This window comes from Procambarus clarkii, chromosome 33, assembly GCF_040958095.1.
Source record: "Procambarus clarkii isolate CNS0578487 chromosome 33, FALCON_Pclarkii_2.0, whole genome shotgun sequence".
NCBI lineage: Eukaryota > Metazoa > Arthropoda > Malacostraca > Decapoda > Cambaridae > Procambarus > Procambarus clarkii.
The window spans coordinates 30,617,922-30,635,442 of NC_091182.1; the positions used below are offsets into that span (position 1 = coordinate 30,617,922).

General features: G+C 37.7%; 1 long non-coding RNA gene across 4 annotated transcripts; it reads left to right on the top strand.

The window, feature by feature from the left end:
• The first annotated feature begins 238 nt into the window (after positions 1-238).
• On the top strand, positions 239-9,958 carry LOC123765358 (uncharacterized). Of its 4 annotated transcripts, none has more exons than XR_011230255.1 (4): positions 239-257; positions 893-1,004; positions 1,494-1,600; positions 9,557-9,958. It is a non-coding gene; the product is annotated as an uncharacterized lncRNA (long non-coding RNA). The 4 variants fall into 4 exon arrangements; XR_006773709.2 differs by lacking the exon at positions 239-257 and adding an exon at positions 590-615; XR_011230254.1 differs by lacking the exon at positions 239-257 and adding an exon at positions 593-611.
• Positions 9,959-17,521: the final 7,563 nt, after the last annotated feature.

Genomic DNA, 17,521 nt, shown 5'->3' on the forward strand with positions numbered 1-17,521 from the left:
CTGTTAACGCGGTTGAAACATTTGTTGCGTTAGGGTTCGAACGGATTCGAACCAATGTCGTCAGGAAGCAGCTGTTTCCGAAGTGTTGGAGTCATGAGTCGAATATAAAACAATGTTTTTCATGCAAATGTGCGTTTGGCTGCTATATTAATGAGCATTTGTCTTTCATTTATTAGGACGGGCAGCCTAATATAGTGAAGAAATTGTCAAAAGTTCGGTAAAGAGTGTTGTCCTTAATGTAGCGGATGGTTAGTAACGTAAGTACAATTGGTTACCAAGCAGCGGGGATACTTTTAGGCTGTAAACATAGTTGATGACCAAAGTAAACTCAGACGTGTCTCTACACCGAGAAGCGGGTATACCTTTCCGTGAATATCTTTAAGTTTAAGAAATTAATTGTCATGAATGACCAAGGTATGCAATTAGGTGGAGCCGACCAATGACAGTACAGCTAGTGAGAATGTGAAATTGATTGAAAACGGGGAACGTGATTGGCTGCGAGAATGTGACGTGAATTTAGAATGGGGAACGTGATTGGCTGTTGAGTCGACCTGCTCGTTGGGGCGGAACGGAACGTTATTTTGCCCCTAGTATAGCCCGCGGGACGGTGTGTAGGTACTAGTGTTAGGTGTCTGTTGAAACTATTTGACCCCGTGGGGTTACCTTTTGGGGTCACTAGGGCCGACAGACCCTAGTGTACACTCGTTACCTAGTACACCGTCAACGCGCTAAAATCTAGGGGGCAAAAATACGTAATCTTTTACAGCTATATATTCCCTCTTTGGGGTATATACTGAAAAAGATTTATTACTGCATATTAATCATTACTAAAATATAAATTATAAAAATTGAAATTACTTTGTATATTGTAACATGTTTTTCATTTAACTAGTGTTGTGTGGCGATGTCGAATGTACTGAAGAAGAGGGCTATTGGTTAGGCTGCAACTGTTGGACCTGAACGTACTTCAACTTGGAATCAAGTCTGGACGCACCTAGCTGAAGGTAAGTAATGTAGTTCCTAGATGACTATTTGAACGTTGTTACCTGTACAAACAGTTATGAAGTAGAGTTAATACCGGGACTATGTACCTACAACACAAGTGATGTAGTATTCATTCATTACCTGGTTACTATGGTAACCTTAAAGTTTTCTGATAAAATTAGGCTTGTTTGAAGCTAGGCATTATTAGTCATACAGGTTAATAATGCAGTAAGTTAAGGTACTGTAAGCACTGTTGTGGGGGGTAGTTCATTTTAAAACAAACGTTTGGATGGTATCGTGCAGTTTATGAAATTTAATTGAAATTTCATGTAAAGCACTAGCCAGATGGTGGCGACCAACATGCTTGAAATAAGTGATAAAACCTCTTTTGTGAGACGTTAGACTTTGAAACTCCCATTTTAAATCTTGGGCATTTGCATAGATTACCGAGACAATTACAGCTTTCACTTTCATACATTACTTGTCGGTAAGTTTCCCCTTTGTTGCAGGTAATACCGGCCATATCTGGCAGATGGAGTACCAGCATGACGGCAGACAATATTCATCTTCTACCTACTACGAATCTTGCCACGTTCGTCCTTACTACAGACTAAAGGTGTGGCTCTTATAGCACGTGTGTATAGTAACAGCACTTGGTGTGGAAACTATTTTGAAAAGGAAGGGTCGAAGCTTTATCGTACGTGTTTAGAAGCTGAGGCAGTGTAACAACCCTATACGTAAATTTGAATGTCCATTTAAATGTCCATTTAAACCGAAATGAATAGACCATAAGTTAGCTTTAGCTTTTAGATGGTTAAAAATTCAAACATTTCCACTAATTGTTTTGCTTTGACCTTAGAGTACATTATCAGTGGGGGTTTGAGATGAAATGACACTTGTGACCTATAAAATAAAGGTTTGACGTTAAACGAATTGCACATTTAAGGTTTCGGGCCTTTGCTTGACGTTGAAGATACATGGAGTGTTATCGTTGGCAATTGAGTGATAATGGGGGTAAGAAAGCTTTAATTTGGCACTCATGATTGGTTCAGTTTGATAAAATATGCCTTAGGTGAAGAGAAAGTATAAAACGCTTAGTGTGACGTGAAGTGTAAAGGTGTAAATTTGGTCAGGTACCCCACAGAAAAGTAAATTTAGGCGAGTTGCATAATGTGAGGGAGGTATGAGACGAGCAGTGGCAGGGTTATGCCTCGCGTATAGAACCTGACCAGAATGTAGTGTAGGTTTTGCAGTTGGGTGTAAGAATAGTTTTATATATTTTGGCGATGTGTAGAATAGTACTAATGCTTAACGTTCGTGTCAGCGTGAATGAATATTGGTTTCACAGGAAGCGACTTGTGTAGGAATAAAAATCGTAATTATTGAACGTTTGAGTGTTAAGGACAGTTTGTTTTCCGTAAACAGTTTATCTACGATAACATTTATAATTAGTTAACATATATTGGGTCAGATACTCCCATATTGCAGAGGGAAGTGGGTGCAATGACACGAAGTAATGGAGTTAAATTGCGAGAAGAATGGTAAATTGAATAAACGGATGAGTAGGCATTGAGAGCGCATGTACAGACCGCGAAAGCCTCATAATGGGAGGCTGTTGAATGTTACATAGGTGTTCAAATAGTTTAATAACGTGCCCAATAACGCATCTGGGCAGACTGGAGTTATGTATATTGAAGTGGGACGTTATTGATGGATAGAATAACAGGAGTTATTATTAAAAGGCTTAGATAAATAAAATGTTAGTATTAGGCTTATTAGTAACCCATTTGCATAGAATTTAGTTTATGAAATCATTGTGGTTCCGTTTATTACTCAGAAAAAGGTGACCCTAGTGTAGGTAACCTCATTTACGAGGTGACGGTACGACATGGTGGACGTGGGTTTGAATCCTGATTAGGTGAATATATATACAACGGATAAAACATGATGGACATTAATGAAAATTGTCGAGAGGCTGGGTAATGGTAACACAGTTGGAGGGTAGGTAGTGTCAGGTTCATATCAGTGACCTGGTGAAATAAGTGCGGTGGGACCTACTTTTGAGACTAGAGGACAAAAAGTTTTAACGAATCATTAGTACATCGATATTAGGTGGCACATCGCGTGAGTTGTATCAATGACAAACTGAGCGTAATATAAACGCCCTTAATGCGCGGATAATGAAAAGCGGGTAAAAGAAAGTATACAAATTCAGTTTGGCAGAACAATGATACTTGTCGCGGTGGTTGTGGAGAATTTTGTTGATTACTAGATAGATCAGTGAATAGGTTCGGCATGACAGCCGTGGGGTGGAATGTACTAGTCCATGTAGAATGTTAAAAGCCGCACTGTGGATGAGACATGTAGTTTGGTCAATGAATGGGAATAAATATTTGATGTAGGTAGAATAGGGGAGTTGTTAATAAAGGAATTTTTAGTTTTTGGGGGGGGGGGAAGGCAAGGGATATTCCTGCGCGGGCCCTAAGCCTCTGGCTGGCCCCACTAAGTGTTGCTCGTTTCTGTTTTACTTGGGCGGAGTATGAGTATTTGACTCGTATGGTCGCTTCAGTAAGATTTTGCCATGTGTGTGTTTAACAACTTGTTCTGCTCTGTTGAATCTTAAGTTGAAATGTTAATGGGTTTGTAACTGTGCACTGTGTTAGATAATGTTCCAGTGGTCTGTCGGGCATTTCTCCAGTGTTGACATTTCCTCTCATCTTCCGGAACTTGTAAGCCTATTTCCCATGCACATCCAAGCCTGATGCGATGTAAATGCACTTCTGTTGCTCTACTGTTCCCTTTCATCAAACTAAGTGGTTCGTAGTTGGTTGAATTCTTGTACCAACTCGCAGATCCTGATGTTGCAATTGGTGTTGTGGTCACTACATCTTTTTCATTGCTCTGTTTCTAATTACTTTTTTAATCTGTGATACTCTGTGGTATGTAAATGTCTAAATTTCTCCTCTTAGTAGCAAGTTTTGCAGCTTCGTGTGCAATGTCATTTCCTATTATTCCAACATAAATTGGCACCCAGTTGATAAGTACCCGTCGGCCTTGTCGTTTGAGTTTGTGATGGATGTTATCACACGTGTTCTTGTTGCAAGGTTTCAATGGCGGTTTTCGAATCTGTGTGTATGATAACATGTTGTCGGTGTTGAGCAAGAGCATATTCCAAAGCCTTTTGAATGGCTAGCATCTCTTGTAAAGTCGAACCCCCATTTGAGAGCCTCCAACTATTTATAGTTTCATCTTTTAACTGCAGGTCCGGTTTCTTGTCCCTGCTGGTCTACTGATCCATCTGTGAAGTGAAGCTGTCGGATGCCATGTTTGCTTCTGTGCAATGTTACGTAGCAGATGAGGATTTGTCTGGTTCTTCTTTCCTTCAAGAGCCATAATGTTAGTCTGCTGGCAGAGATTCCCAAGGGGCTTGCATAACAAAGTCTGCATGTATTTCGTCGACACCCCTCTGTTATATGGAACGTATTGATGGTGTTTATCGCACAATGGGTCCACCTGTTGGTATTGGAGGCTCTTCTGTCCAGAGTTAGTGCTCCAGTGATTATATCTTTAAGTGAACTGATTGTAGGTCTAGTCAATATGTTGGTCAGCATGCACGCAGCAATCCCTTTTACCCTTATTTCAATCGACGTTAGCTTTGTTTCTAGTCTTAGGTTCAGTATTTTGGTTCAGTATTCTGGGACATCCTGTTATGATTCGCAATGCAAAATTTTTAAGAACCTCAACGTTTGGCCACTGACCAGGAGAAAGAGTGAGCAAGGCAGGCGCTGCATAATCAAGTAGGGAACGAACGAACGGCGTGTATGTAAAACATTCTTAACACTTTGTGTGCCGCTCCTAGACGGGGGCCCTGTGATTGATCTCATTAGATTTAGTCGTGTTTTTGCTTTGTCCCTTAGATATTGAATGTCATTTTAAAATCTATGCACACTCCGAGATATTGATATTGTGTAACCCGCTGAAGGTTAATGTCTTGAATGCGTAGGTGCCTGTCTGGAGTTTTTCCGCATAGTCTCATTGCCTTAGACTTGTGTGCAGATATTTTTAGTCCTAAAGCACTGCATTCAGATGCTACTTTATCTAATGCACCTTGTGCTTTATTTAGAAGTGAAGGATCTGTAATGACTAATGCTATATGAGCATAGCAATTTAACCCCTTGTGTAAATGTCATGGTAACAAGGTTTTCCACAAGGATGTTAAAAAGATTAGGACTGAGGAGTACTCCTTGTGGAGTCCCATTCTCGTGCAAGTGGTAGTCCGACACTTGCCCTTGCAACTTTACTCTGGCATACCTGTGACTTAGGTAATCTTGAATCCATGCTAGCATTTTTCCCTAAGGTGTGTAATATTGCTTGCAAGTTCAAATGCTTGTTCTAGATCAAGGAAGATCACTAGCTGGACCCGAGTTAACTGTTCCTAGTAATGTTGGTATGCAGTAGCTACTCCTCTAGTGAAGGCAAATATGTGTTTATGAAGGTCTCCAGTCTTCCACAGTAGGCTATTTAAGATCATCCGTTCTGCAGTTGTACTAATGCAAGATGTTAATGAAATGAGTGTGTAATTGCCAGGTTCTTTTGGCTTAGGAATCTGTATGATGTCTGCTTTCTTCCAAGAGGTCGGTAGTTTGCCTTGCTGCCAAGATGCATTGATGACGTCCAATATTCCTTGTTCTCCAGCAGGAGCTGCATGTGCGATCATTGAGTATGTAATGTTATCAGCACCTGGTGCAGTGTCCTTACCACCTTTTTTGGCGCTGATTAGTTCTTGTTTGGTGAAGGGACAGTCACATTCGTCATTTATAGCTATGCTCTCATGAATGGCTGTCAACCTCTCTTGTTTTAATTGTTCTTGCTGCCTTCGGACCATTGCAGGAAGCTGTTCTTTCTGCAAATTGGAGAGCAAGTCTCTCAGCCTCCTGCAATGGTTGAATACATGCCTGTGGCCGGGCTGGTCGACGTGATATAGTTTTAATCTGACCCCATATCTTGCCAAGACTACTATGTTCATTTAGAGTTTGACGCCACTCAAACCATCTTGCCTCCTTTGCTTCTCTAGAAACTGGTCTTGTTTCAGATATCTTATCCGCTCTTAGCAGAGTTCTTCCTTCTGGTGTGAGGTTTCTCTTTAGATGTTGACTCTGTGGTTCTGTTCTTTAACTTCATTACTATAGAACCAATAGTTCTTTGGTTTTGTGTTTCCTGTGATAATGATTGGAATAGGTTTGTTTGCAGCAGTTGCAATGGCTTCCTGCAGATTGGTCTCGTGTATGTTGAAATCCTCAGGTGGCGTTTACGTGGCATACCATTTTTAAAGTTGTTCTTGGTATATATTCCAATTGGCCTTTCTTAAATTCCACCGAGGCTGTGGAGGTGGTGTAGGAGGTCGTGTTAGGTTTAGTGTTGTAACAGTAGCAAAGTGGTCACTGGTGATCACCGAGTCTACTTCCCACTTGGCCTGATGGTTGAGTGCTGTTGAGATGAATGTAAGATAAAGGGAACCTCCTAGAATGTGAGTGGGTTCCCCAGTGCTGAGAAGTGTAATTTCAGGTACTTCTCGCAGAGCTGCAGCTAAATGGCGCCCATCTGCATTGGCTGGCCCAGTCGCACCAAACTCTGGATGATGAGCATTAAAATCCTCAGCAATAATTACATTTTCCTGCGTGGGCGAGGTAAGCACTGCCTCTGCTTCTAGTTTACGTCTAGGGGGCTTGTAAACGTTGTATATGAGGAGCTCAATATTAGCCATATTCAGTGTTATTGCTAATACCTCTACTCCATCCCCACATGAAACTGAGTCTGTTTTCTTGCTGGGTATGGTGTTCCTGACTAGGGTCATTAATCCTCTTTGCCTCCCCTGCTCATACGGTATAACATAGTGCTGATATCCAGGTAATCTGAAGGATTTCGTGGCTTGGAAAAGTTTGTTCCGAAACGATTATATCAGCTTTCGTGCTGATTGCAGCCTCCTGAAGTGTGGTTTTTATTTCCAAGAGCTTGTATGTTCCAGTGCAGTATTCGTAATGGCCAGACGACGGTTTCGGTTGGTGTTGCTTGTTCTACTAGAACTCCTCTTCGGAATCGACCTCTATATTTTGCACCTCGCAAGTCGTGTCGCTGCAAATCGGACTGCATTGATTGTTCGTGGTCATCCCCGGCGTTGTTGGAATCTGTGCATAACTGTGGTCCATCACTTTGTTGTTGGTATTGCTGCAAGTCGGACTGCATTGATTGCTCGTGGCTGTTTCTTGTGTTGTTGGAACCTGTGCATCTCTTCTGTTCAATAGGTGTTTGTTTGCGTTGTTGCATATCAGACTGCATTGGCTGTTGTCTGTCTCTTGTGTTGTAAGATTCTGTTGATCTTGGGTGGTCACTGCTTCTTGCAGTTGCTTTTGTAAATGTTGATGTTCTGGTGTCTTGACTACCCGACTGTTGTTGGAAGTCTGTTGTATGTCCATGTTGCGTTGTTTGTCCTCTTGTCTCAGACTGTCTATTTCTTGTGTAAATGTGGTGTGCTGCACGATCCTGTCCATTATGACACAAGTGATTTCTTGAGTCTGTTGTTGTGAGGCGTTCTGCGTCATCTGTAGGCAATTGATAATGGTCTCTGCCATGATCTTCACGATGGTTTTCAGCTGGACCTCGGTAAAACTGTACATGTGTTGTGTTGAATCCGAAAGTAATTGTTTTCTGCTCTTTCGCATTTGCTGTATTTCTGCAGCACTTTTGTGTATTCTGAATTGGAATTAATAGAATCGGGAAATTTTGCTCTGTGAGTGTGTCTGTTGTGGCTGTGCTCCAGAGGTTGGTGTATGTAGTGCTGGTCTGAGCTGTCTGCACTTTTTCTTTCCGTGCAGAGCAGGTTGTGCTCCAGGCATGATGTTTGCCTCCACAATTTTGACATTTGGCTGTTGTGGTCTGGTTTGCCTTGTGCTTGGCTATACAGTCTTTGGTTGGATGTCTGAGGCTGCACACTCCGCATCTCTCCTGTCCGGTGCAGCGTGATTGATGTTGTCGGTATTTCTGACATCTGAAGCAGCGCAGGGGTTCCGGGACGTATGGTCTGTGTCGGTATGTTCCCCAATTTCCAAGACTGAATGTTTCTGGCACATGTCCCATGACGGTCACCATAACCTGACGTGTCGCTGCGTTGTCTAGTTTTGTGCGGCATCGTTCCGCATTCAGGATTTGCTTGTTCTAGTAGTGGATCGAGGGGAAATTCGATTGGGTATCCCAAAAGCACGACTCGTGTGCGTCTTTGTGAAGGGTCCAGGTTTTGCAAGCATGCAGGTTTCCATTGCAGGACTATTACTTAGAAAAAGTAATTTGCAGTCTGTTGGTGTCATTATTATTTTTCCTTTGAGGTTGAGTGTAATTGAAAGTTTGAGCTGTGGTTTTTCTTTTTCCATTGCCGTTACTACTCCATATGCTGTAGGAAAGTGGTCTGTCTGCATTATCTTAAATTTTAGAAGATGTGCCGAGTCTGGCGAGAGACTGTTGGTGTCCTCTCTTGTCTCATACTGTTGTCCTGTGGCTGTGTTGTGGACAGAGAAGCATTGTCTGACGTGAGACTAATGCTGTCCTCTCTAGGTCCATTACGTGTGCTGTCTTGCTGGTAGAAGCAAGTGGTGAAGCCTCGATAGCAGTTTTCTTGGGTGCCTGCTGCACATCGGTCTACCGTCCCTCCTCGTCCGAAAGCTGCCTTCCTTTCCTCTTTCTCTTAGCCTTCCCCATGACTATCTCCACGTAGTGAGAACCGAATCACTGCCCTACCTAATGCCTGAGAGACTCCTAGGCCTTGATAAATTCATTCCCCTCCAAGGGAGGTCGTATAATGATTCCCCCAGGTTGAATCAGGGATACCTAACACCTAAGAGGTTTTTTGGTTTACCTTTCCCTGTCAGGCTCAGTACACGTTCTAAGGTGCCCCCTTGTGGCCCTGCCCGCAGGGTATGACTCTTAAGTGACCTGGTCAGTGATACGGTCCTAAAAAAAAAAAAAGAGGGGTACGAGAGTTTGGGTTGCTCAATACCATTTAGCAGGTAATCAACAACGTTGTTTCTCTGTCAATTGTAGACGAAATGGGAATTGTTTCCTTCAAAACAAGATATTGTCTGGGTCTTGGAGTACTGATGTATTCTTCCTCAGCAAATCGCGACGAATGGAGCTGATAAGTGAGAGTTTTTCTGGGAACAAATCTGTGTGCGGCGAATTAGGAATGGCGCCGGCAGGTGATCCCGGTAAAGGAATAAAAATGTTGGGACTGATAATTGAATGTATTAATGTTGCATTGTATGGCATATAAGTTTGTAATTTGATAAATGTAACCTGAAAATTAACTTGAGGTAAATGCAAAGGAGACGTAAATAGTGTTTATGTAAATGAGGTATTTACATTAGAGTAAATAGGTATAGCGTTTTTTGTCATTTGTTAAAAATGTTGGTACTAGATTTGATTAGAAAGGTCATTAATGTTAGAATATGTGGGTTGTAAGTTGATATGAAAGATTTTTAGTGCAAATGTGGCCACTAAATATATACGTATTGTTTGTTTTTAGACGAGTCGTGAGGATGAGATCATGGTTAATTGAAGTGAATGAGGCTGCACCATCGCCCAGCAGTGGAGTTGACCATAGTACGGAATGAAAAATGTTGAACACGTTATTCCTGGACCTGAAGTATCGGCAAGGATGAGAGGACCACACCGGCAATAACTGAAATATCCCAAATGAGTTTAGACTGGCAAATGGTTGGGGACATAATGTAGAGTGAAGAAACTGTTCCATGTGTCCCGTTATCGTTTCATGAATAAAGTTAATTGTATACAGGAGTGAAGTCAGAAGAAACTGGAAATAACATGCTGTGAGGTAAAAGGAGTTAACTGTTGTATTGTAAATGCATTTACTGTAAAATTACTACTGGATGAGCAAAATCATTTGAAATAAATGAACAAGAATCAAGGGAGACTATAGCATCCTTCAAATACGTGTTTTTACTTGTGATAGGCATTAATCGTATAATGTGCAGAGGGGGGGAAAGGCCAAATGTTGGAGTAAACTAATGTTTTCTTGTCAAAGAACCACAATATGGAGATCATGGTAACTTGAAGAGGCTGTAGAAATGTGAGTTTGATGCTCGAATACCGAAGTTCCCCCCCCCCCCCCCCACCAAAAAGGCGTGATACAGCCTAAAATGTGTGGTTGGTGAAAGAATGAAGAAAGTAAGGTATGCAAAAGGTGCAGGCGATGAGTCACAATAACGTGACTAAAGTATGTTGACGAGATCACACACTAGAAGGTGAAGGAACGACGACGTTTCGGTCCGTTCTGGAGCATTCTCAAGTCAAGATAATTGACTTGAGAATGGTCCAGGAGGGACGGAAACGTCGTCGTTCCTTCACCTTCTATTGTGGTCTGGTCAACATCTTGAATATCTAGGGTTTAATATATATTATGAATGTAATATATACTAGACATTTAGTAAGGAAACACATACCCATGTTGTGATCGGTAATGGGAAGTTTTGAGGACATAATTGTTCCTGGACTTAATGACCCAATTCAGGTAACTTTGGAAGATATATTCATGATGAGGTACATAAAAAAATACGAAATCATCATGTGTTGTATCTGCAAGTAGTTGATAAATGAAGCAACTGACATGAATTGTGACAGCTGTCTATATATTTGTCGTGCACACCACCCTCCCATGCAGTGCATTACCTTCATTATGTTAATACTCATGAATAAGAACTAACATTCATAAGCCACCATCACTTGTAATGTTTTCCAGACTCAATATGACATTGAACAGCAGCTGCGTCGCAATGACAGATATATCTATAATAATCTGTAAGTGCTCAAGTTGTCTTGCCTAATATGTATTTGCATCGTGTCGTGTCCTGAGTTGCAGATAGATGAGGCGAAAGGCATTATATGGAGTAGCGGTCGAACACGCATTCATCCAATGTAAAAATCTGTTTATGAATAATAGGAATGTTCTCAATTGTAAGTTATTAAATAAAATATCATATTGTTGATATTTAGGCACTAGTTGTGTTCAGATGGTGGAAGGTTTTGTAGCGTTGTATTTGAACAAAATGAGTTAGGAAGCAATTGTTACGGAAGTCATGAGTTGTGGTTTGAATGTAAAACGATGTTTTACATAGAAATGTCCGTTTGCAATGATGAACATTTGGCTTTCAGTTATAAGGACGGGCAGGCAAATATAGTGAGAAATTGTCAGAAGTTCGGTAAATTGTATATTGTTCATAATGTAGCGGATGGTTAGTAACGTGACTACAATTGTTTCCGAAGCAGGAGGCATAGTTTTAGTTGTAAACATAGTCCATGGCCAAAGTAAAGTGAGACGTGTGTACACGGAGAAGCGGGTATTTAGCCGATCGATCCAACCGGGTATTTAATGATAATTATCATGAATTACGAAGGTATCCAAATAGGTGGAGCCGACCAATGACAGTACAGGTAGTGAGAATGACGTGAATTGAAAACGGGGAGCGTGGTTGGCTGTTGAGTGGACCTGGTCGTTGGGGTGCATCGGAACGTTATTTTGATAGTAGTATAGGCTGCGGGACGGTGTGTGTTGAAAGCATTAGACCCCGTGTGGTTAGTGGAGCCGACAGACCCAAGTGTACACTGGGTAACCTAGTACAGTGAAGGCCCTAAAATGTATGGGCACAAAATATTTAGTATTTTGACATGTGTATATCCCTTCTTGGTGGTTATACGCTTATATTATTTTATTTCTGACTACTAATCAGTAGTAAAATATACAACTGTTGAAACAAGTTAATATATTGAGATTAAGTTTGTTTATTCTTGAAGTAGTGAGATGTGGCGGCTATGTGCAATGTGAAAATGGTATTGGTGAGGTTTGAAAGATGACCGATGGATTAAGTCTGGAGGTACGTAGGGGCTGATGCCCTCCTGGTGGAGTGAAAGAATGGGTGGGTATACAAACAATCCGTCAAGTATAGGGCCTCTAGCACCAGAGAAGTAAGTTATGTAGTCGTTATTTATTAGCTTTAGTGTACGAGGGTAACTTGAAAACTGTAAGTTTGAAGGTAGTCATTATTAGTCGCTAACGGTTTGAGGTATGGTAATAGTAGGTGGTGAAAAGAATACATGTAATATTAAAGTAAATGAATAGGTTATTATACATTGACTTGTAAACGGGACGATATTCATTCATGTCTTCTTGAAGGGTATGACAATCATCTAAGTTTGTTATCCTTCCTATTATCTTAGCAAACATGTATACCAAGTGGTATATCATTTATGTAGACAATAAACATCACTGGTGAAAGAACTGAACCCTGTGTTAGTCGACTTGTGACATTTCTCCAATCCGATACATTGCCTCTGATGACAGCCCTCATTTTTCTATCATTCAGGTACGCTTGTAACCTGGATGAAACAATGTTCTGGAAACTGACAAATATTGCAGTAGTGACAGAACAAGCTGTTATGTGGAACTGTGTCGAAAGCGTTTTTTAGGTCCAGATAGAAGGAGTCAACGCAAGCATCTCTTTCCTGTAATATCTGTGTTGCTAGATCATAGAAACTGAGTAAATTGGATAGACAGGATGTTCCAGATCATAAACCATACTGTCTGTGTGATATTATATCATTTCTCTGCAGGTGTTGTACCCATTTAGTTTTAAATATTGTTTAACAATATTTTGACTATTACACTATAAATAAGGTTGGGTTTTCCTGCTTCCACTTTTTTAGATTGGAAGTATGTTAGGCTTTTTCCACACATCAGCTACAATTCCTGTATACAGGGATGGCTGAAAAATCAGTTGAAGAGGAATGTTGAGCTCAGGTGCACATTCTGTCAGAACCCATGGTGAAACTCCATCTGGACCAACTGCTTTGTTCGTTGAGCATTTTTTCCACTTCGTCTCTAGACAGCTCTATGTGCTGTTGTTCTCTGGAATTCTTATTGTATCTGGTTGCCTGAAGATTTCATTTTGTACAAAGACACTTTGTAACTTTTTGTTTAATGTTTCACACAAATCGTTTTCCGTGAAAGTATTTCCCATTTTCAACCTCTGAATATTATCCTTTAGCTGCAATTTGGTTGTAATAAATTTATAGAATAAGTCTGTTTTTACGTATGTAAAATTGTTCCTCTCTCGTGTTCTCAATTTCTTTCTGCCTCTGTTCTCATTGCTATGTAGTTGCTTGTTAGTATAGGTGGTATGTTTGGCGTCTTATAATATTGAATCGATGTTTTTGGGTGGGTCAGGTTTGCAATTTTGAATAAACCACTGCTGATTTGTAAGTTTGAAGGTTTGGTATAAATATTTGTGCTTTGTTATTTCACAAAACATTCACTTCATTACGTAACAGCTAGTCTTTCCAATCAAATTCGACATTTCTTTAAATAAGTTGAAAACCATAGGTTCGTCTCCTGAAAGTGTTTCAAGAACTGTACTAAATTTTGCTCTAGATTATAGGTCGGTGCATATTTTATTTCGAGGAGGACATGGTTGCTGTAACCATGAAAATAATACTTCAGCTTCCCCCCAAGGGGTGTAAGATACTGAAAGTAAAGTATATTGTCATGTTTCCTGGTGAATATAGCGTTGCCTCATTGTCGTAGTTTGCTTTAACGTGTTGATACATGAATGTCTTCAGGATGAGGTTTATGAATGTGCCAGTTGAAAAGTGCTGTGTTCTTGCTTTGTTGGCGTTCCAGTCTGTTTCAAGTACCAACAATCCTGATGTATATCAGCTGTTACTATAATGTCTTTGATCATCTATGAATGGCCTCCTTTGTCCATGTGTTGCATGCTGGTGTACTGTAGGCATTTGATTATCATCGCAATTACAAAGTTCCCTTTGGCATTGTTTAGTGAGATGTCGATCATGAATTGGATTACCTTTAGGTGTTGTTTTGGCAGCACATGCACCTTTCCTAATTGATGTCATGTCTCGAAATTGAGTAGCCCTCAAATTGATATGACCATTAGTGCAACAATATCTGGCATGTTAAAGCTGTATTATATCATTTATCTCCTGTATTTTTAGTGTTGCTCCATATATACTAACATACATGATTTTCAGGAACACACTGTGTCCCTTTGTCCCTATTGATTATGTTGGTTTGCTATGATGTATCATTTCATAGAGTTCCTGATACCTATGACCTTGTGTTACGGACCCGAGTCGTAGCCCGGAGGAGTGACGACAACGACATGTGTGAGTCCGCTCCCGAAACGCACTGCAAATTGACGTCGCCATGTAGCGAGGACGGGATATACCAGCCACAGGGGCAGGTTTGCCGTGTTGATCAGGTCGTAACATAGCCGGTGGACATTTGTGTCTAAGCGTGTACGTGAGGTGGCCTAGTCCCAGTACTAATGACGTGTCTGATTACAGAGTCGACCTGGGAGTGTGTACTGAAGGTGTCTTTACGAGTTTGCTCTGCAGAAGCTGTGAGGCACCCCTGGACGAAGTGTAATGAGTGTGTTAGCCTGCCTGCGACGTGGCAGTATTAGGAATCGCCATTATCCGGGGCTGGAAGAGACTAGTCAGTGTGGTGCTGAGAGGAATCACACGAGGCTCGTGCCAGCTAGAGGACCCAGTGGGACTGTGATTTGCCGAGAGGATTCATCGTGGGCCGAAGAAGAGCTAATCAAAGTGCGCACCGTGGAGCATTCTGTACTTTATAACCCCGTGTAAATATATTATGTTTGTTATAAATTAAAATAGGGAAGGGGGACATAGCCTCGGAGGAAACCACACATAATGCATGTCCCCTTCCAATACAGTTTGTGTGCTTTTCTCCTACCATCCCCGTCCCTTTTTTATAGGTTACAAAACATATGCCTAAAGGTTATGGATCTCTTGAAGCTGCTCTGCTTATGGACAGAACCCAGCATATATTTGAGATTATATATAGATTAGAAGAGATGAAAAATATATATTTTTCATATTATAATATAATTGTTTTTATATAACATTATATACAATTTTTTAATATATATATATTTATATATATATCTGTAATAAAATATGATAATATTTTAAATATAGTTTATATTATCTATATATTTGATATATAAAAAGAAATGTTGATAGATATATACATTATATTATTATAATCTATATACAATAAAACATAATTGTTTTATATAAATGATAATTTCTTTATATATATTATGATTTATATAAAACAGAAATTGTTTATATAAATTATATTTAAAATATTGTTTTATATTAAAACATTTTATATAAATTATAATATAATTTAAAAAAAATATAATTGTTTTATTTATATAAAATAAAAAAAATTGTATTATTAATATTATATAAATTTAAAAATTTTTAATAAATTTATTTTTTATCTAAAAAATTTGTAAATTTATATAAAATTAATAATACCTTTTTTTTTATTTTATATAAATTAGATATTAATTTATATAAAAAATATTTTTATTTTATATAATTTATTTATATAAAATAAATGATTTTTTTATATAAATTAATTAATATTATTTTATATAAAAAAATGAAATTGTTTTATTTTATATAAATAAATTATATAAAATAAGAATATTTTTTATATTTTATATTAAAGGTATTATTATTTATATTAATTTATATAAAAAAATATTTTTATTTTATATAAATAAATTATATAAAATAAAAATATTTTTTTATATAAATATATTAATTGTAATTTATAAATATATTATATATTAATTTATATAAAAAAAATATTTTTATTTTATATAATTTTTTTATATAAATTAATTAATATTATTTTATATAAAATAAAAATATTTATTTTTTATATAAATTAATATATAAAATAAAAAAGACGTATTATTAAATTTTTATATAAAAAATAAATTTAATAATAACAATTTATATAAAATTATATATTAATTTTTTTTATATAAATATATTATTTTATATAAATAAATTATAAATATAAAATAAATTTGTATTTATAAATTAATATAAAACATATAAAGAAAAATTGGATTAATAATTTTATATAATTATATTATAATTTAAAAAATATAATTGTTTAATTTTTATAAATAATTTGTTTTTATGTATTATTAACATACAAAAGATATAATTTATTACTTTTTTTTTTTATATAATCATGTAATAAATTAAAATGTTTTATTTAAAAGTTATTAGTTATGAAAAGAAATATTTTGTATATCATTTATATATAAAATACAGATTATTATCAAACAAACGTTGTTCAGTTCTATATGAGGACTCCCCATTCTACCTCATGAAAAATATTCCTATTATGATCACAGGAAAAAGACACCAATACATAAGGCACATATTTATTACACAGACATGATACGTTGTATTTACAAATGTCTAGTCAGTCAATTATTCAACTTGAGATTGTTTCTGTATTATATATATGCAAGAATAATATTGAAAATATATATATTTTCATGTCGTAGCCAGAACGCACGTCTCAGCCCAATAAGCCAAGTTTTCATGAATTAATTGTTTTTTTCGACTACCTAACCTGTAAAGATAGGTTCGCTCATATATCTACGTTAAATTTAACTCCAATAAAAAAACAATTGACCTCATACATAATGAAATGGGGTAGCTTTATCATTTCATAAGGAGAAAATATGTTAATTCAGGAAAACTTGGCTTATTAGGCCTTGCATAGTAGGCTGAGACGTGCATTCTGGCTACGACATATATATATATATATATATACACACACAAATTATTACATGTGTATATACTGAGATATTAAATATAAATTGAAATCATGTCTATAATACACACGTTATATTTTATTTGTATAATCTACAATATATATATATATGCAAACATCTAATATATTAAAGATTATACACAAAAATAGTGTGTGTATAATGTTGAATATATGCAAACATAATATATTAGATGTTTGCATAAATATATATATTATATTTGTGTGTATACACAAATAATTTATTACTTGTGTTTATATATTCAAATATCTAGTCCACAACCATTATAAACTCTGAGAATGCTCCTTGACTGACTTAAATGGGTTTAACATACTCCTCCACATTATTGTAACTCAAGGTATAGCCTGCAGTGAGGTGAATATAACAAATCTTATACTTGTAGACACTAAAGTGATTAATCATACAACACAAAAGCAAATATGTATTTCGACAAGAAAGAATTACCAGTACAATCCGGTCGTCTTCAAATAACGCACATACATAAATACCACAACTATATATATAGTCGCATCACGGATTCTTCACAGTGCTATCCACGTTCCACAAGCGTCTGGAATGAGGGCCTGTGGTCAGGCTTCCTGCAACAATAATACAATATTAACCCAATGCTCAACTACTATAAAAATATTTTATTATTCAATGCAAAGCTAGGAAAGAGAATCAATAAACACCTAATCATGGGAAAAGCCGGATTCATCAAGGTAGGTTAAACAGTAATATGCAGGGAATGGATATTAAACACTACTAATCAAAGGACAATTACC